The sequence below is a fragment of the Lepisma saccharinum genome, chromosome 20 (assembly GCF_977018435.1).
Source record: "Lepisma saccharinum chromosome 20, izLepSacc3.1, whole genome shotgun sequence".
NCBI lineage: Eukaryota > Metazoa > Arthropoda > Insecta > Zygentoma > Lepismatidae > Lepisma > Lepisma saccharinum.
Window position 1 is genome coordinate 58,613,271 of NC_139248.1, and position 21,899 is coordinate 58,635,169.

Consider the following 21,899-nt stretch of genomic DNA (forward strand, 5'->3'; position numbering starts at 1 on the left):
AGTTGTCAACAGCTTGTTTTTAGATTTCGTTTAATTCTTGAAGCTCTTTTTGGATCAAATAAAGTGCACGGACATGGCGATGGACAATTTGCAAGGTATCACTCATCGATCCAACTGTTTAGTTTCTTCATTGAGTTTTACTTGAAGGTAAGCACGGTAAGCACTTCTGAGATCCTAGGTTACAAACACATCCCATCCTATAATTTTGTAATCAACAACTTTTCAAACAATTGAATGTTGACTCAGATATTATGCACACTTAACTAGTCCATTGCTTAAAACACGCAGGATGCAAGGGGGGAAATTAACGACAATAGTCGTGGACAAATTGCCAGTGAATCCCACAGTACAACAGTGTACAGTGGGATCCATGAGTATTACCGTGCAAATTGTCCATCACCATGTTCGTTCACTTTATTTCACACAATAGGAGCTTCAAGAATTAAAAGAAAACTCAAAACAAGCTGTTGACAACTTCTGCACCAGCATACATAAAAATCCATTGCTGAAAAACATGGACAATTTGCACAGTAATACTAATGGATCCCACTGTACTATAATAGGTTCACGGTGGTTTCAATTCTTTTGGATTGGCCGATAGTGTAGACAAAACATACTTCTTTGCGTTTAACCACGAACAAGAGTTTTTTTGAACGGCACAATATCGTTTCTGTCAAACTATTTGAGCAGGTACAAGGGAAACAATTAGGAACAAAGAATTAAGGTAACACTGTGCTCTCTTCTAACGTTCCTGTACCACTGTCACGGTACTAAACTGTACCGCGCTGTATTTCAGTACAAACAACGTGTAGCTTAACAGATAAGATGACTTCATGGAGATTCTTAAGTGGATATTAGTTTCATATGAGAAAGCATGTGCACTGTCGTAGGTGTTTTTCACGATCATAAATTCTTGTCATGCTCCGAAATTACACAGCCCGTGACTTCCATCCAAGATCTGACTTGGTGATTCTGCTAACTCGGAAGCAGTTTAAATTAATGTACAATGGCAAGGAGTTTGTTATCTGATGTGTTTCACTGTTGCCAGCAAATGACGGTTAGTAGTACATAGGTTTTTATTGAGGAAAACCCGTTTTGCAACGTTGCACGAGTTGAACGCTTCTTCTAGCCGCCCTCTTCCCATGAGAGTGGAAACAATGCGTTGAAGGAAAACAAGATAAACATACACGCAAGATAAATAATACCGGTTTTGTAATTTGTAATGTTTTTTTTATGAGTAAATGCTGATTACAAACACAGATAGACATTTCGTATGAAGCGGTGTTGTGGTATACTATGTAGAGTGCGATGTACAAATATTTCTAGGCAAATTGTCCCTGACTATTTTTATTACTTTTTCCTCTTGCATTAATTTTTAGAGTTTTGTTTCAATTCTTCTGAAACTTTATGTATTTATTGAACACAACAGGCGAGTGCTCAATTACAGCTTACATTTTTTGCTTCTTGTTTGTAAGTTCACATGATTTGCTGAAGAAAATGCTTATTTACATTTCTGCAGAAGTTGGGAAACATTGCAAATGAGGGAAATTTTGACGGTGATCAACGTAAGCACCAAACAACCCGGAACGTGTACCGATGCTAATTACGAACTGACACATAAGTCAGGTATATTAGTCAGATGAGCTAAAAGTCAACAACATAACAGCCAAAAGTCTTAGTTAAGTCTTAGCTAATTAAGATAAGGTTAGTCTAGGTTAGGTTATTATATTGAATTACTAACCTAACCTTAAACGCTGATTAAGGAGTTTAAAAAAAACAGAGCACGTGTCTTCCTGTTGAGAGATCGTTAAATTTCTCTCATTTGAAGTACATCCCTTTCAACTAGTTTAGGCCAAAATGGAATTTGGCGAAAGGGTATATTCCGTTTTGCCTAAAATGGCGGCCAGGTCATTAATCATATTATCTTGCGCTGATAAGGAATTACGCTAAAGGGGATTATAATTTGTCCCAGCAAACTGTGGAGCAGGCAAATACATTTCTACGCAAGAAGTGACGCGAGACGGCTCCACCAATGAGCACGTGAGAGGAACGGAATTGCGTGGAGTGGGGGGAAGCGACTGCAGTTACCAGCCTTCCCATCAGTGTCTACTGCTTCGCTCTGGCCAATAGATTTCCCTCGCTTCTCTAAAGCTATGCGCGTCCTTGCTACACAGTTAGTTGGGACAGGGTATAGGCGAAACGGGACTACACGGGAGAGAAAATTGAAAGGAAGAAAAAGAAGGAAGGTTAAGATAAGCAAGGAGAGGGGAGGGAGGGAGAGAGAGAGAGAGAGAGAGAGAGAGAGAGAGAGAGAGAGAGAGAGAGAGAGAGAGAAAGTGGAAAAGTATGTGCAAGAAAAGAAATACAAATGAAATTAAGTAAAATACGACTGTAAGTAAGCAATTATTGTTTATTCCAAAGAGTCGCGTCCCAGGTAGCGTAACGGTAACGCCTTGTGATCAAGGAGTTCCAGGTTCGATACCTGGTGCAGACCCATAGTGGTTTGAATCTCACTTAAACTGTAGGCCCAGTCCATATTAGCCTATCTGTACATACAGTTGACTTGAAAATAAAACATTTTTCCCGTAGGGGCAAGTGACTCCCTTAATACAGGGTGGCCCCCCAAAAAGTAACCGAGCACGGTTCTACATTTCGGTTACCTTTTCTTGGGCCACCCTGTATACAAGTCTTGATTTCGAAACGGTATTCTCTGTAATCCAAGACTTATCTCGATACTCAGGAAATGGTCTCCATAGAAGGAAGTGGGGGAATCGTAGAAGAAAAAATCCTGACCCAGAGGAACTCACGACATGGCGTGAACGATCGTGGCACATATACTTTTTCCTTCCAAGAATCTTGTGACGAACACGCCATGACATGAGGTGAACCCAACATATCGTTAAAGAACAAAACCTCACATTACAGAACCACATCCACTCTAAATCTTTTAACGCGCAGAAACTAGGTCAGTCTATCAGCATCTCACCGGCGCCTCCACTTCCCCATATTGACTGGTTTCCACATGTAAAAATTTATTGCGGAAATGGGAATGAAATTTACCAGCCACGTGTGTCTATTGCTTTTTTTATTTTTGGAACCTTTTTTTCTTGACTTGCCTTTTATGCTTGCTTTAGACGGAATCCTTTCCTATAATATTTTTGTTACCATAAATGCTTCGAAAAATCTTATAGCAGACAATACGTTACACTGAAGCATTTCACGTTTCTTTGCGGTTAGCATCTGTAATTGCAATGTGAAGCATGCAGAAAACATTTTTATACATATAGATTAAATTGAAACCGCGTTGACTCGTATGCCTTACGTGCTGTATATATTATCTAATGTTTTCCGCATGCTTCACATTGCTTTAGACGGAAGCCTTTCCTTTAATATTTTTGTATATTCATATGTTGAGCAATTATAGTTTCTGACTTCATATTATTAAAAAGAATGCAAATCTTTCACCAGAAGATTTCTCGCCCAGTAGAGGGACCTGCAGTAAAGTTGGCTATTCTCTGCTCGTTCTCTAGAGCTATGTTGTCAAGTTAAAAGAAAACTTTCAGGTCGGTCAAGTAACTTTTGGAGAAGTGCACATGCACCCTTTAGGGGTACTTTCGGTGTGAAAAGTTCTCAATAAATTTATCTAAATTTCTCAATTTCTCAGTTAAATTTTGTTTTAGAAGTGGCTCATAAACAAAAATAGTAATCGGAGAGGGATCATTGTAACGAGTTTCACCCAGCCGGCCCTAAGGAGGGGCAACTCGGACACTCGTCCGAGGCCTCAGGCTTCATGGGGCCCGGGACCAGATCGAAATAGTTGTTCGTGTACTGTATATTATGAGTTATAAGGCGCTGGTGCTTTCAATTAAGAAATTTGATTTTTTTCTGAAATCAGTAATTGTTTCGACACACTTAACATCAAAAATTACTAAATTCTTATTGCAAACTAAGTACCTATTACATAAAAGTTATGTTCAAATAGTTCAATCAAAAGTAGTAAATATGCATTATTCGTTTAATTATAAAATGAGATCATGAAGTGAAAATATTATTTTATGTAAGTAAGGTAAATTCAATGAAAGCTAACAAAAGAGAATTATGATAGAAAACGTTATTGGCTACGATTTAAAAAAAATGCTACTTTGATATGTAAAATAAATTATTAACACGCCCAGTTTTTTTTAATTAGATTTAATGAACGTTGCACCAGTGGCACATCGGAAATGAAATGAAATACAAATTTAAAAATGTCTTATCAGCCTTTCACAATTCTTGGTTTTAACGTTAAACATGTTCTGCTTCTTGCTCTGAGGTAATAATACGAAATATATTTATACATACCAACTAGCTGATTGCCCGGCGTTTCCCGGGTATTTATTTATCCCAATCTTCTATTAGACAGGAAAATAATGAATTCTAACTATAGTGTAAAATGAACTTGGAGTTGAACGGCATTGGGAGTGTCACTATTCATCTTAACGACCCCGTAAACTAATATCGGTCGTTTTCGATTATTTTTACATGTCACCCCTTCCCACCCCACCCCTAGGGGTGCCAAGGGTCTATTACCCCCACAGTATTTCTTTCCAGATTGCAAGTGATACGTGTACAAAGTTTAGTTGAAATTGCTCCAGGCGTTCGAGAGTTATGCCGAAACAAACATATATACATACATTTTTATATATTACCTAGGTAGATTGTTTAATTAATTAATTTATTTATTTATTTATTTCAGAAATTGAACGCAACAGGTATATTACCCATTAATGGCGTTCATTATACAATAACTTTGTGATAACATTATTGAAATATTGCACAGATGAATGTAGTATATATACAGAAAACATTTAACAAACATATAAATCTTAGGTTCTATCGTAATTTATGTAATTTTAGTATATTCCTTTTCAAAATTGCGGTCGGGCAAAATAAGTCCACACTGTTTTCACTTTTGATGGTATCATTAAACGTTTTACACATATTCCAAATTGGGGATATTGTCAGAGCGTTGGTTCTATTACGACGGAGGCTGAAGAGTTGCCTTCTTGGTCGTAATTTGCTTGAGGGGACGTAGAAGTCGAGCTGTGACAGGGCGAAAGGAGCTTCGATGAGATTATTTAAAATTTTGTGGAGGAAAATGAGCTGATGCATGATGCGTCTGTTGTTGAGAGTTGTTAGGTTGAAATATCTGAGAAGGTTCTCACGGGATTCCATTTGAGGGTATATACCATCTAATTTGTACTTTAAGTGTCTTAAGAATTTACTTTGAATTTGTTCTATTTTGTTTATATCTTGCTGGGTTTGAGGGTACCACACTATGCTTGCGTATTCAATTTTCACTCTAACGTAAGCATTATAAAGCATCATTAAGCTTCCGACATTTTTTAACTCTTTGCATGTACGCATTATAAATCCCAGAAGTCTGTAAGCCTCGTTTGTTACAAAGTTAACGTGCGCGTGAAATGTAAGTTTAGAATGAAACAGAACTCCTAGATCTTTGATTGTTTCTACCCGTTTTATTTTTTGTTTATTTATGTAATAGTCGTATTTTATTGATGTAGTGTTTCGAGTATATGACATTTGGTAACATTTTTCGCTATTTAAGATTAGTTTGTTGCTTTCGCACCATTCCACAAGACTGTTTATGTCCGCTTGTAACTCGGTACAGTCACTGTAACTGCAAATTCTTTTGTATATTTTTAAATCGTCCGCAAAAAGTAGTTTACCCGATTGATTCAGATGTTCGTGAAGATCATTTATGTACATGAGAAAGAATAAGGGACCAAGGTTAGAGCCTTGGGGAACTCCGGATGTAGCTTCAAATTCATCGGAAGTATTTCCCTGAAACGTTACGTACCGTTTGCGGTTTGTTAAGTAGGATTGACACAATTGTAACATCGGATTCGATAGATTGTATGATTTTAGTTTTTCTATTAAGATTCTATGGTTTACGGTATCAAACGCTTTCGAAAAATCTGTATATATTACATCTACTTGAGCTCCGCTATCCATCGCGGTTGCGATAAAATGAGTTATTTCTGATAGGTTTGTACAGACAGACTTTTTACATAAGATGATAAGGAGAGATCACCGATCGTACGTGAAAAGAAATGTGCTTGTAAAGAATTTGCTCTAAGAGCTTGGCAGGTGCTGCCAGAACTGCCATCGACCTGTAATTCTCTACATCATTTTGCTTATTTGTTTTTGGTATCGGGGTAATTTTTGCTAATTTCCAAATATCTGGAAATGTTGAGGTGGAAAGTACAAGATTGAACAGCGTGTGCAGGGGGTATTTGAGTATCTCACCGCATCCTTTAAGTATGTAAGGCGGAATTTTATCGGAACCAATAGATTTTTTCGGTTTAAGATTTTTAATGGCATCTTCGATTTCTTTAAGACTAATATCTGATAGGTTTAGTTGTCGATTTCACTGTAAGTTTGAATATTCAAAGTCTTATTTTTTCCATCATCCTGCCGGTACACCGATTGAAAATATTTAGCAAACGCTGTTGTTACTTCTAGAGTGTCAGAAAGTACTTTACCTTGATATTGAAAAGGTTCTGCTCTTTTTTGTTTTTTCATATTTTTGGCAAAGCTGAAGATGAGATTAGGGGTATGAAGTATGTTATACTCTGTGCTTGAAATATAATGCGTATATGCTTTTTGAATCCCTCGTTTAACAATATTCCGAAGTTCTTTAAATTTCTCATGATGATGTTCAGCGTGGGGAGCGTTATTTTTCCATTTTTGCCTACGATATGCTTTTTTCCTGATATTCTTTATAATTTCCCGTGAGAACCAGCTCGGAAATTTCTTCGGTTGAGTTTTCGTTGAAGGTACGCATTTGTTAAATATGCCATACACCATTTCATAGAACTTATCAATAGCGGCATTAATATTAGTGTATTTCTTCAGATCATTCCAATTTACAGCTTTCATAAGATTATACATTTTTAAAAAATCTGCATTACTAAAGTTATAGTTATATTCTGCTTGAATTGAATTTTTTGTGATAGATTTAAATTTAGTCATGGAAATGTCAATATTTAAAGCTGGGTGATGAATGTCTTCTGGTACGAGAGGATCGGATTCCCTTGTGACTGTTATGCTATTAACGTTACTTAAAATCAAATCTAAAAGTTCGTTGGTTATCAGTTTTTATGTCATTGAAGCTGTTTAGTAGGTGGAGTGACTAATGATTGTAATAACGCATTATTGACATTATTGCACCTGTACTTCATACTAAGTTACAAAAGAGATCTATGAAATCGGTAGGGCACGCGGGAGACCGGGTTCGATTCTCTGGGTGGCTGATCTAAGGTCGGAATTCTTCCGGCCTTGTCCCCGCATATATCGGCTCCGGGGCTCACCCAGCGTCAAATCAATGAGTAACTGGGTGTAAAGGCGACCGGAGCGTGTTGCTGATGACATCATCTCCAAAATGGGCGAGATCGAGAATGTGTGGGACCCTAACCCCTACCCCCACATCCACTAAATGTGCCTTCATGGGGCGGTGCTACATGTACAGGGTCAACGAAGTTAATAACAAGCTGTGTTTTACACAGCATATATTGATGCAACTTGTAAGTTGAATTGTATTTCTGCAAATATGCTGTATAAAGAAGCAAACTGCCGGAGTACTAATTGAGGCGAGTGTTACAAGCAGTGATGTGCCGTAGTCTATAAGTTTACATATACATGCGTTGTCTACACGTAATCTACGCGTAGATTACATTGGGTTGTAATTTACATAGACTACGTAGACAATCTAAAGTGCATTAAAATTAATTTTCAAGGCTTTCATGAAAGGAAAGTGACATTTTCAACTATATTGGTTCCTAACGAAATGAAAAGAATCCTGTTTACAACAAAATTTCTCTTCTCTTCTATCATCAACTATGGAAGAAGATAAATAGTATGCAAAAAACAACAACAGATGGCAGTCGTGAGGCAAAGTGGTCTTTTCCCCATAAAACACTAGAATATTTCCTATATTAGGTTTTTTCCTAGGTGAGAAATTGTTAGAATTTGGAAGAAAGAGTATGAAAAGTTCTCTTCACACATCAGCAACTGATACGCAGTACAATTTTCTTTAAATTCCAAGGCGCCCTTTGCTAAGTTATCACCTTTCGCCATGTTGTTTACATAGATTATCTAATCTACGTGTATAAAATAGTCTACGTAGAATGTAGACTATCGTTGTTTACGCGTAGACGCACATCACTGGTTACATGTCCCGTGAGTTTTATATGCGACGGGCCTCGCACCTTCCTAGGGCCCGCCCTGCACTGTAGATTTCGATCGTGGCAGAAATGTTGCCGTGTAAGCTGGCCTTACCATCTTTCCCGAGTTCAATGTTCGGATCTAAATAGAATCTGCCTGAACGTGTGTGTGTGTGTGTGTGTGTTCACGTACTGTACGTGCTATCATGCAAGCTGACATTACAGCCTCGCGTTCATGGACGGGTTAATAATAAGGGAACGCGAAGAAAGGGTTCGGGAGGAGAATGGGGAGGGGGGGGGGTTGTGGTTGATTTTAGAGAAGCACGAAAGAAACGCTGTCAGGAAATGTCTTGCGATAGCGCGTAATAATGACCTTAAACACACTCGCACACGCACTCACACGCAGTTGCACGCGCGCTTCAGGTCTCCGAACGTGTTTCGTAACGATTCGACTCGAGCAGGATTTGCAGTAGCGAAGGCACAAGAAATGTAGACGGCCAGCTTGATTGTCTTCAGTTTTAAGTCCACTTTGAGCACAAAGGACTAACCGGAACTTGACATGCAGTTTAAATTGGGATTCGAACCAACCACTGAGTGATGTACTCAAACCAAAACAAAGGCTGCCCAAGGACCGGCGACTGCTCGGGGAACCGACCTCGGGAAGGTCGAATCTGGGCGTCGCCCTTGAGTAGCACCAAAACCTTACCTCTGATTATATAAGCGTTAGTATTTGTTTTAAGAAGAGTTAGATTTGTGTATGCAAAAAATAATTGAGTTACTTGCGCATAACACACTATACTCTGTCCCAGATAACTGTGGAACGGGCAAACGAAATCAAGTCTCTGTGCAAGCAGTGACGTGAGACGGCTCCACCAATGAACACGTAAGAGGAACGGAACTGCGCGGAGTGGGGGAAACGACTGCAGTTACCAGACTTGCCAGCAGCGTGTACTGCTCCTCTCTGACCACGCCCACTTCGCTTCTCTGACGCTATACGCGGCCTTGGTCCACAGTTAGCTTGGACAAGGTATAAGTACCTATATTGCAAAATCATGTAGCAATCTAAGCTAAGAGATAGATTACTGTTATTTTGATTGATTGAGTTTGTGTTTTAAGTCCACTTTATGCACAGCAGGCTAATCGGGACTGGTCCTACAGTTTAAACTTAGATCCGAACCGCTATGTGCCTCCATCGGGTATCGAACCCGGGACTACTGTTATTTTGATGTCATTGTATATAAACACATACCTACAATAAACGTGTCATTTAACAGTAAGCCTCATTTTGTAAATACCAGGTGGTTATAATTAAAGTGACGGTGTTCAGAGTGGTACAGCACGGGCTGTAATGAGAGTAGCAGTCTGAAACTTCGTAGATATGCTAATGAAGCAATGCGCTCGCGAATTATGCAAAAAAAAAAAAAAGTTGCAATTCTCGCCACCAGGGTAAAAAATGGCGCTGTAAGCAGTCAAAACTCGGTATAGTTACAGGAAAAACACTATAAATCGCAGAAAACAAAACTCTTTGTAATAAAATATCGCTACAATTTCACTATTCGAATTACATGAACATTACTAAAGGAAAAAGCAACAAGCGTCACCAACAACAACCAGGGAGCTCACACAATGGTTAGGCAATGTCACCGACTTTGACGTCAGAGTTACGGAAAATTCCACGTTTTGACTGCTTACAGCGCCATTTTTCACCCTGGTGGCGAGAATTGGAACTATTTTTTTTCATAATTCGCGAGCGCATTGTTTCATTAGCATATCTACGAAGTTTCAGACTGCTACTCTCATTACAGCCCGTGCTGTACCACTCTGAACACCGTCTCTTTCATTATAACCACGTGGTACTTTAAGTATAGAATTTTTCCTCGTTCAAACCGTAAATATACCGGCCCCCGTGGCGGAATGGTTAGCACGTCGCGCTACGACGCCAGGGGTTCCGGGTTCGAGTCCTGGCCTGGGCATGGATGTTTGTGAGTGACCGTCCATCAATTTCATCATATCATCACTCATCCCCATCTTCGCAATTTAGCCAAAAGTGGCACAAAAAGCGAAGTAAAATAAAACAAATCAATCAATCAATCAAACCGTAAATATGTAACATGGTCATGCTTATTATTGAGGGGTGGTGGAAAGTATAGGGACCAGGGTGGAAAGTTATGGGATGGCGGCGCAAAAATTAATCTCGCCCGGGTGGCGTATTTCACATATGCACATTGAAATAGAGATTGGGGGCGTGGTTTGTGCATGAATGCACCCTATTGGCTAGCAGACTGTCTCAATCATAATCTATTATATGATAGGAAACTGGCATTTTTTCATTGACTAGGGCGAACACTTTTTGTAAACCACAGACTACTATACCCGAGCACAAGGAGAACCATCTGGTCGAGGAAGACAACGTACTCGAATAGTAATCAATACTCGGAAAGCGAATAGACTTTCTTTTCGGAAATAATTTTTAAAATGTTGCGTTTGATGAAAATTCTTATACAATTACTAAATATATTGGGTCATTTTCGGGTTTTCGTCAGATGCAAGCAAGAAACATTTTGAATTCTTACTTAAAAAATCTATCAAACCCTTGTTTAGCGCCAAAACCTTAATTTTGACTGTATAAGCGCGCGCATATTTGTTTTAAAAAGAGTTGTTACAAACCAGATATACAACACAAAATGAAAAGAAAGGAGTTTCGATAAAGAAATGTAGATGGCAGCACAAGGTGATAGAATGTAAATAAATCGTTGGAGGATAAGTATCAATTTAGTGAAAGTCAAGCTGTAATAGAAACATGTAGAAAAGATGAAAGTAATATATTAAAAGTAGATGATAGATGGGAAAGGAAAATATAAGTGGTTTTGAGCTTTCAACAAGTTCAAGACTATAGTCAAATTGTAAGGCACGCCATATAAATAATCAACAAAATATAAAAGAGTCACTCCAGCCAACCAGAAACTTCTCCATTACAAACCACGTTCCCAATCTCAATTTTTAATTCAACGGGTGAAGAGTTATCTTGAGCCTCCCTTGCCACCGGGTATCGAACCTGGGACCCCTTGATACGCCTTCGGGGAGCTTTGAGACGAATGTTCAAAAGGGGGAAGAACAGAGAAGCGGATAGGATGGAAGAATGACAGTTACTATTGAGAATACTTAAGCAAAGAAGCAGTGACCAAATATCTCATCGAGGGCAAATACCTTCTAAACGGCTTTTCGTTGGGTGACACGTGGTCAGCGCATGGATTCCCATCGCTGCTGTTTATTATTGCTCTTAAGTAGCTCGTAAATTATCCTCACAATGCTTCTGGAAGGTCCATAGGAATCGAGAAGCCGCGGTGGTCTTGTCGGTAGGGCGTCTGACCGCCACACGGGAGACCAGGGTTCGATTCCCGGGGTGGGCGATGTAAGTTCTGGATTTCCCAGCCTTGTCCCCGGGACTCACCCAAACTCAAAATCATAGGCGCCGACTCCATGGGTCTTGCGGGGCTCGACCCCCCCCCCCCAATGTTAACGATGTGGGGGCAGAGCCCCCAAATAATTTTGAGAGGATCTAATTTATTATTTTGCTTCTCTTGTAAAGTTTACTCTGAATTGTGCCACATGAACTTAACGTTAAATACACATTTGAAATGTTCTAGACCATCAATTTTGGGGGGCTGAGACCGCTAAACCATCAAATTTGAGGGGGCTATGACCAGAGACAGCAAAACACATGACTTATTACTATATACTAAGTATGTAATTATGAGTATTGTTAACATTTTTACTAAAAAGAGTTTCAAAAGACGATGTGCATGAACTAGGGTAGTGGATGGGACGTTCGGGCTGCAAATGGCTCTCACATGACATTCCGAACGAGATCATTGATATATTAGGGAGATCTGTTTTGCGCTACGTGGTAGCAGATATTAAAAGTCGGGAATATTTTGCTATTATGGTTGACGAAACTTGTGACATATCCATCCGTGGACAATTAATATTCTGCATTATAACTGTGAATAAAAATTTTGATATTTTTGAGGAATTCATGGGCTTTTATGAGATTCCGAACACTGAAGCCAAAACTTAAAAAAGGGTGAGTGAGTCATTCATTAATTTATTTCAGTGATCAGAGCCCCCAAATAATTTTGACAAGTCGGCGCCCCTGCTCAAAATCAATGTGGAGTAAAGGCGAGTGATCACATCACCTCCAAAATGACCGAGATCGAGAATATGTGGATCCTACCCTCACATCCCCACATGCCTTCATGGCACGGTGCTATATGCACAGGGAACTTTACCTACCACATAGGAATTGACCCTGAACCGCTCGCACCAAAGGCGATTGCGCTAACCATTAGTTCGTTAGACTACGAGGGAATTCGAAACTCTTCAACTAGCTATCTATAAAGGTTGTTAGCAACTTCACAATTCAATAGGCTACATGACTTGGGGGGGGGGAGGAGGTTAGTGCGATCAGTCATGAGCCGCAGTGGGAAAAGTTGCTATTGGTACGCTCGTTCCCAGGCGACATGCGTCGCGTGTGACCTGGAAATCAGGGCTCGAAATGGACCGGAGCGGCCCGGAACGGCATTCCGGTTCGTGGATATCTGGAACCTTCCCGTTCCGGCTCGTCACAAATGGCAACGGAGCGTTCCGGTTCATTACACTTTTAAAGATATTTTACTTCATTTTCCTTTTTCAGTATGAATGGTTGAGTTTGATTTGAAGTCCAATTTATGCACAGAAAGGCTAATCGGGACCTGACCTACAGTTCAGGCTCCGAACCACTGAGCTACAAGACGACAACGTTACTCTTTAAATGGTACAGTGTCTCTCAAAAGTTTTAGGACAACGACATTTTAAACTAGGCAACCCAATTTACACAAGGCGTTGGTGGGTTGCGTGTAGAGTTAGGCTCAATTTCAGGGTTGCCACATGCACAATAGATATTTATAAAATACGCGAAAGAAATAAAAGCAAGTATTATTGCATACAATTATTAAAAATATCACTATTATATCGCAAGAGACAAAATTCTTTCTCAAGGGGAAAAAATAGGTTTTCTAGTATTTCATCGCTGATGAGTCTACAGAATGGAAAAGAGGTGAGAGAAAACGAGAGGTGACAAAGGACAGGAGAAAGAGAAAGCGAAACGAGAAGAGGAAAAGTAGAGGATAGAAGAAAGAGAGGATAGACGAGGAGAGGATATGTAGTGTGGGGATTGGAAAAGATTCAAGGAGAGATGAGGAAAATGGAGCAAGGAAGAGAAAAGAGAAGGAAAACGAGATGAGAGAAGAGGAGACGAGAAGAGGGGAGTGGAGAGTAGAGTAAAGGAGAGAAAAAGAGAAGAACGAAAAGAAGAGCAGAAGAGTGCAGTGGAGTAGGAAATCTAAGACAATAGAGGAGATACGAGGAGTGGAGATGAGTGGGATTGAGATAAGATGCGAGAAAAGTAGGGAAGGCGATATGAGATAAAAGCAGAGCAGAAGGAGAGGAGAGAAGGAGAGGAGAGAAGAAGGAGAAGGAGAAGAGAAGAACAGATGGGATTGAAGATAAGAGGTAGTTGCAGAAAATATCGTCTCAGCGTCAAGAATTGACGCATTGGTCAAATGATCGACTTGAAACATTCAATAACATTTTGAAATGTATTGGAGAATGTATTAGATCGATTCTAAATGCCTTTTGGCTTAGTCCAGAGCAAGGTGAAATCTTCCATGTAAGATATTTGATTTTACCTGCGATTATACCACTAAAAACATGAATGTAATTTTAATATTTATAAGAATTATCCAATCTTTGTCCACTTCTCGCTTCGTTGAAATAGAGATTTTGTAATTTAATATTTCCCCTCCCCCCATCGTTAATTCCAAACTGAATCATTCCGTTTCACACAGCGTGGACAATGAACACAATGGGATAGGTCTAAAACTTACGAAAATTTTCTGCCACCGAAAGGGTTTGAACCTACTACCATCAGATTGACAGTCCTGAACGGTAAACACTACCCTACAAGCTTTCGCTTCTGAAAGTAAGTAGAAGGAGCTGACCAATGTGAAATGTAGATGTAACTCCCCTCCGACATGTAATGTGCAATCAATACTTGTTTGTAACAAAGAAAACGAAGGTAGAACGAATCGGCGAAAACATTTAATGGAGAATTGCACATGATGAGAACTTTTCATTCGATATTTGCGGAGGTATCCTTGCATTGAACTCGAGTGGGAAAAGGGGTAAAATTAGTATGTCCTGAATTTCCACAAATATAAATAGTTATTTCATTAATATTTGTTAATGTCTTTGAAGCAGTACACAGTTATCGTTAGAGTATCATAATTCACGATCTTATACATGAAATTATCCCTTTGAACGTGTGTCAATTCATTTATTTGATTATTTTTTTATAAATTCCATATGCAGAACAATGTAGCCACTAAACTAAACTAAACCCACAGCGCTACAGCCCTTAAAGGGCCTTGGCTTACCTACCGACTGCTGGTCTCCCTCCCACACTGTTCCTCCGTCACCTTTTGTAGCGTGGAGGTCTTATACCAGTATACACTGCTATTACAAATAACGTTACCATGCTCTTGTTTATAATAAAAGGAGAATTAAAAAAAACACCTCCTAAGGAGAATCGGGGTTAGCAGCCCTATCGAGAACTCTAGCCACCACACCACGACGTTACCTTTGATTGAAACAACAATTTTAAGTATTCTGTCCCTCCAATATTGTAAATGTCGTTGGGTATACATGTAGTTGAACTTTTACTTTAATTTTGAATTGCTTTCTTGTAGTATAGCACATATCTTCGAGAAATAATTTTCGAAGTGATGAAGCAAAACGAGAATATTGGTAGTTGTGAAATGCGAGTTATTTCTTCTAACTTATTATTGTGTTTATACATTATTAATAGAAAATATCTAGAGGCTTCAACATTGCAGGACGATATTCTTTTCCTGTGATACTGCAACGGACGAAATGCTTCTTTAGTGACGCAAGTCTCGTGTTCAGAACAGTCTTATGAAATGTATTTGCTGTTCCGTAAGGTAACACGAAATAATTACACCGTTTGCGAACTACCAAATCTGCACAACGTTAGACGTAAACAGGCGGAAAATTTTATTCATAAAATCATGTCACATTTGACAGTATTAGTCAAGAGAGTCTCGTGGGACACTGTGTTAAGGTGCTGGAGTAAATCCTTCTTATTTTTCTTCCTCGAAGAACAACGATTTTTAAAGTAGAGTAACAGTCGTTCTGCTCTTTCTTATTTCTTTTAAATTCTTCCACATTCCTTTAATTGGGTAAAATATAAATAAAAATATTGCTTGCATTTCTGTCATTGGCGTATACCAGGCTCGTACGCAGGATTTCTTTGAGGGAGGGGCCAGACCCAAATTTTATATATATATGAGAGAGAGAGAGAGACAGATATTACAAAATAGTTCAAATTGTGCGAGCGCCATTGAAAAGTCATGATAATTCTATGTTTAGAAAATAATATATTTATAAATTAAATGTTGCGTACTAGGAATTATTATTACAATAAAGAACATGTCTAATTTCGAGTTAAGAGAAAAACAATAATAAAGAGACATTCTCGCATCACGATTGCAGTTCGAAAAAGTCAGGACAGGGATTGAAAGTAACGCACTGTCCTGACTAAATCGGTGAATCGGACGTCTGCTAGCCTTTCTTTATAAAACTAAAACCATCCAATATTGCACCCTGAAGACTTTTGCGCAAGAAACAGATTCATTTAGGTAAGAACAAAATTGAAATTTTTACACATTTCTAATATCGACAATATTATTTTCGTAGTTATTGATAGGTTCAAATTTAAATATTCCAGGTTTCGAGGGGGCATGACCCCCCATGCCCCCCCCCCCGGATACTGGCCTGACGTAGACAGTGGGAGAGAAATTTTGGAGAATCTTTCTATTGAATTTATTATTTACATCCACCTTATGCTCAGATAGGTTTATTGACAATCCTGAACTTTTCGTTTAATAGATAATATTTGGTTTTATACGACGGGAGCACATTGGTCGAATTTCCTTTCTTGCTCTTTTGAGAGAATATATACTTCTACAATAGCAATCGCGTTCAGGAACGGTGAAAAAAAAAACGACTTGGTTTTCAAAGGCAGACAAGCTTGGTAGCGTAGCTTGCTCGCGTTCAAAGTGACTCACTCACTCTTTCAAGGTCGCTTCTTATCGCAAAACATGGTTGTCGATGCACAGTGTCTGCACCCAGCAAGTTACAAGTGACCAGAGTCGAATTTTAAAGAGAATCTGAAGAATGATAGATTTCATCAGAGGCGGCTAGGTGGGCACTAGCTCAGCATGCAATAGTTTAAGTGATAATTTCTGACAAACAAGAAACCTTATTGAATAAGTATTGGGATAGTAATAGGTGTATCCGCTCCTTTTTAACAATGTAAGCTCGAAGACAATCTACAGGGTGTCCCAAAAGTCCCTTAACAGCCGCCCTAGAGACGTGTAGTGCAGAGATTGACATGATTTGAGTATATAGTAATACTGTAGGGGTAGGGGGAACATGATTGTTGTTGGTGACCATGGCGGCGGCCATCTTGGTATCCGCCATATTGGATAGAGGTCAATTTTTTTAAATGGGAAGGTATATGTGCGGCACATAATTATAGGCTAGAATTTCACCATAAACAAGAATATGAAGTCAGTTTTCAGATATCTTTAATCTGTGAAAAGTTATTGATGAAATGTTGAATAAATGATGACGTATGGTAAAGTATGGAAATTGTGATAACTGATATCATATCTCTTTTGTTGCAAGTGTAAGTGACATAGAACATGATGTTATCCAATGAGGAACGAATTGAGATCATCCTCATTTCCACCGAAAGGATTTCACGGGACATTGCCAATGACTTCAATCAAAGACATCCGCTTAGGCTGCCAGTGTGATGAAGCGGTTTAAAGAAACGGGTGCAGTGCACGATAGACATCGATCGGGAAGACCAAAAACAGCCACGGATGAAGAAACAACAACGGCATTTCTGGCATCATTCGTGAAAAAAGTATTCACCCAAAAAAAGTATTCGACGACTATCCGCCCAATGTGGTGTTAGCAAGAGTTTGATTAGCAGGATTATGTCAGAACACAAGTGGCATCCCTACACGATGCAAACGCAACTTCTCAGTGACGATGATCTTCATAGAAGGGTGGAATTTTGTGAGTGGTGTGTCGTGCAACTTGAACGTGACCCTGACTTCTGGCGAAACATTCTGCATAGCGATGAGGCATTTTTTTATACCAATGGTGAGGTCAACCGTCAAAACTTGCGGTATTGGTCCTCTGAGAACCCGTACTGGGTAAACCTGGGGAACGTGGTTGGGCCAGCAAAAGTTATGGTGTGGTGTGGAATTTGGAATACCCAAATCATAGGTTCATTTTTCATTGAGGGGACATTGAATGCAGAAACCTACCTGCAGTTGCTACGCGATCTTGTCTTACCTTCAGTGTGTATGCCGGATGGGTGTTTCCCAGAATTTTTTCAACATGATGGTGCACCACCTCATTATGGGAACATTGTTCGGCAGTACCTTGATGTCCAATTTCCTGGTAATGGATTGGCAGACGAGGACCAAGAGAATGGCCAGCCAGGTCCCCAGACCTTACTCCTCTTGATTTTTACTTGTGGGGCCATCTTAAGGCCATGGTTTATGCAGTTCCAATACGTGATATGCGTCACCTTCGTCAACGAATCACTGAGGCCTGTGCCGCTGTCACTCCCGAAACTCTTTTGAATGTTCGCGTGCATGGGAGACTTGCCTACGGATGTGTTTACGGGAGCATGGCGAGCACATTGAGCACATTTTGTAGCGCAATAACTTTCCACAGATTAAAGATATCTGAAAACTGACTTCGTATTCTTGTTTCTGGTGCAATTCTAGCCTAAAATTATGTGCCACACATATACCTTCCCATTTAGAAAAATTGACTTTGTGTCGCCCCTGTCAACACATGCTTTTTCAGGCACTAAACTATTCAATCTGTATTATATTAATCTATGTTGGAATCTTTTCTTTAAAAATGTGTTATTGTTAATGTTACAATGAGTAATGAATTGTTTAACTTAAAGAATGTTGAAACTATAGAAATGTTAAACAACTATGTAATAACCATGGTAAATTGTAAACAACAATATGATATAAAAGAGCTAGACTTTTGTGAGTCTGCGGGACATTCTCCTGGTTGCCGAAAGGTTGATGGTTCAGGGGACGTTGGGGAATATCTTGCTTCAATCTTCGGATTGGCTGGTGTACTTGTACTCCATTTTTGGCGGATATTCACAAACCCAACTCTGAATAAGGTGTTCTCCTGCATCATCAAAAGACCAGGGTTATAAACTTCGGTATATCTAATAGGTTTAGGCCTACAAGTTATACCGGGTGAATTGTCTGTTTAAAAAAGTGTTTGTATAACATCATCAGTTTAAATAAATCTTCGAGTAAAAGATCTTAAGGATCTTTCATTTCAACCTTGCATAGGTGATAATTAAAAATAAATCCTACACCACAGACCTCGCAAAGGGCTTGGTCCTACTAACCCTTAGAAGCCTTTGAGAAGTCCGATAAAAGGGTTATAACCAGACTAAACTAAAAGCCCTAAAGGCAGAAGGTGCGTGTCAGTGATTTTTGGCGACCGTGACAGGACCATCGAAGCAACCACCTGTGGATCTTCGTGGCCCAGCAGAAGAAGAAGAAGCCTGTTCCAGAAACAGAAAAAGCAAAGATGATAGGTTCCCAGAGACCTTTGACCAGACAGCAAAAGGAGAGGCTCGTTTGCTGTACGAATGAAGAAAAGAAGGAGGAAACCTTATTACCATGCTCCAGCTGCAACAGATACGTTCATGAAAGTTGCGCACACAAAACCTCAGGATCTGACGTAGCAGCGGAGGTAGACGTTAAATGTAGACAGTGCGTGGAAAAACAAGTTACGCCAACCCCAACAGATGATAGTTGGAGGGAAATGATGATCTCCTTTATGACTGATTTCAAGAAAGACAAGGAAGAAAATGACCAAAAGTTTGCACGTATGATCGAAAAGTTGGGTGAACGAGATGTGGAACAGAAAGCAGAAAGAGAACAAAGATTAAAAGAAAGGAAAGAAGAAAAAGAGCAAAGAGTAAAGGACAAGGAAGAAAATGACCAAAAGTTCACACGTTTGATTGAAACCTTGGGTGAAAGAGATGCTGAACAGAAAGCAGAAAGAGAAAGAGAACGAGAAATAAGTGACCAAAAGTTTGCACGTTTGATCGAAAAATTGGGTGAACGAGATGTGGAACAGAAAGCAGAAAGAGAACAAAGATTAAAAGAAAGGGAAGAAGAAAAAGAGCAAAGAGTAAAGGACAAGGAAGAAAATGACCAAAAGTTCGCACGTTTGATTGAAACCTTGGGTGAAAGAGATGCTGAACAGAAAGCAGAAAGAGAAAGGGAACGAGAAATGAGTAAGAAAATGTTTGAAGATTTTAAAGTAAATCTAGGAAAAGAAATATCCGAAGCAATAGCTGAAATCAGAAAAGAGAGAGACGAAAAATATGAAGAACTAGTGGAAAGAAGGAGAGAAGATCGGCAGATAGATGATGACCGTTTTAAACAGCTACAAGAAGGCTTGAACCAAGAAATGACTGAGCTGAAGGAAAGTCAAAAGGAAATGTCCGTAAATTTGGAGGGTGAAATAAGAGTGACAAAAGAGGCCCAAACACAACAAGTTGAAATTATAAAAACGTTAACCTCAAAGTTGGAAACCTTACAACTAGGCAAGGAGAATAGGAATGAAGAGATGGAAACTCTGCCAAAGAGGATATGTGTAAGAACCTCTTGCTCCTCACGTTCTTCCAGTTCCGAATCTCCCGAACATTCTGAGCCATGCCAAAGAAAGAAACGAAAAAGGAGTGGCGGAATGAGACGAACTAGAGACTACGCTACGGAAAAAATGGTAGAAGATAATTCCTACTTAAACCATTCATCCAATCGGATTCTCCGAATGTCTGACGTCAATTCCCTCACCAAGTTTAATGGAGAAATAAATTCAGTATCTGCTGAGAGGTACCTGGAAGAGATAAATACTTATATGGATTTAATGAAAATGCCCATGGTGTATCGACTAAAGGTCCTCCCTTCGCTAATGGTGGGTAAAGCCAAGGCTTGGTTTATGGCAAACGAAAAGAGATGGAAAACTTTTGAACATTTCCGCTCTGCGTTTAGGAAGCAATACGCATCACCCGAAGCAAAACAAAGGGAAATGAATACCCTGAGGAATAAACATTATAGCAAAGGTGCAGGGTTATCATTGGAAGAATATTGCTGGGAAGTATATGCAGCATACTGCAATCTAACGGAAACCATCAACCAATCAGAAGTGTTGAACTTAATCATTGGCCAATTACCTTCACGAGTGCGACAACTGGTATTAACTCGAGATCCCGCCAACATAGACCAACTCACGAATTTCCTGGGAAAGTTCGAAGCGTCTGAACAAATGGAAGGATGGAAAGCCGATCACCAACGAACCGATGAACGGAGAAATCCTCAACCTCGAATCAGGAATCTAGAGCTATCCCGGAGGAATGGAGGAGAAGAAGATAAGAGGCCCACACCAATAAACCAAAGGTTTAATGGAAATCTAAGATTCCAGAGGAAGGATTCCTATAGAAGGACATTCTGGAATAAGAACCAGAATCAAAGAAACTGGAACCAGTCTCGTAAGAAAGAGTGTGGAATACAGACCGACGAAATGCCAGAAGACTGTGCTTTGAACCCTAGAGCACCTGTGTGGGAAATTCCCTCCACTATTAAAGCACCTTCTTGGGAAATTCCCTCTGCCAGTCGAGCAAATTTAAACCAGAGGTCGTTGTAGATGAAGCTCTCCCTTCTACAACGCGACACAATCTTGATGTTTGTGAGAGCGAAGAAGACAAACAATTTACTAATGAAAATTTAGATGTTTTATATCTAGAGCTAAATTCTTGTCCAAATTCTAAAGAAGAGAAATTGTTTAATGTTTTTGAAGTAACTGGGAATTGCAGCAAGAAGCCAGAGATTCTAATAGAAGTTTTGGGATTAAAAATAAGATGTACTTTGGATACAGGAAGTGAATGCACAGTCATGAATTATAATGTTTGGGTAAAGCTCCGAGAGAGATTACCAGGCTTGAAACTGCAAAGATGTCCAGGAATAAGGTTAAAGGATTTTGTTGGACACGAGAGGTCTCGTATTGTAGGATGCCGAACCATTCTTTTTGAAATTGCAGGACACACTTTTGAAGATCAAGTCTACGTAGTGAAGAATTTAGAGGCAGATTTGTTATTTGGATATCCCTTCTTCAAGAGATATAGAATCAATTTGGATGCAGGTGCCAACAAATTATATTTAACGGTGAAGGGACAAGTCGTTGAAGAAAGTTTGATTCCAGATGACCAAGAAGATAGTTTTGAAGCAATTAATGGTAAGACTTCGTGTGTTAAACTATCGATGGCTGAAACGGAATCGCATTCAGACAATAGGTCCGCTGCCGAGCAAGATATAAGAAAGAAGGCTTTCGCTCCAGGGTTGCTGAATCAAGAAGATGAGGAGAAACTACACTGCCCATTATTTTCTGACAAACAGGGACTTGTAAATACTTCAATCTGCAAGATAAGTG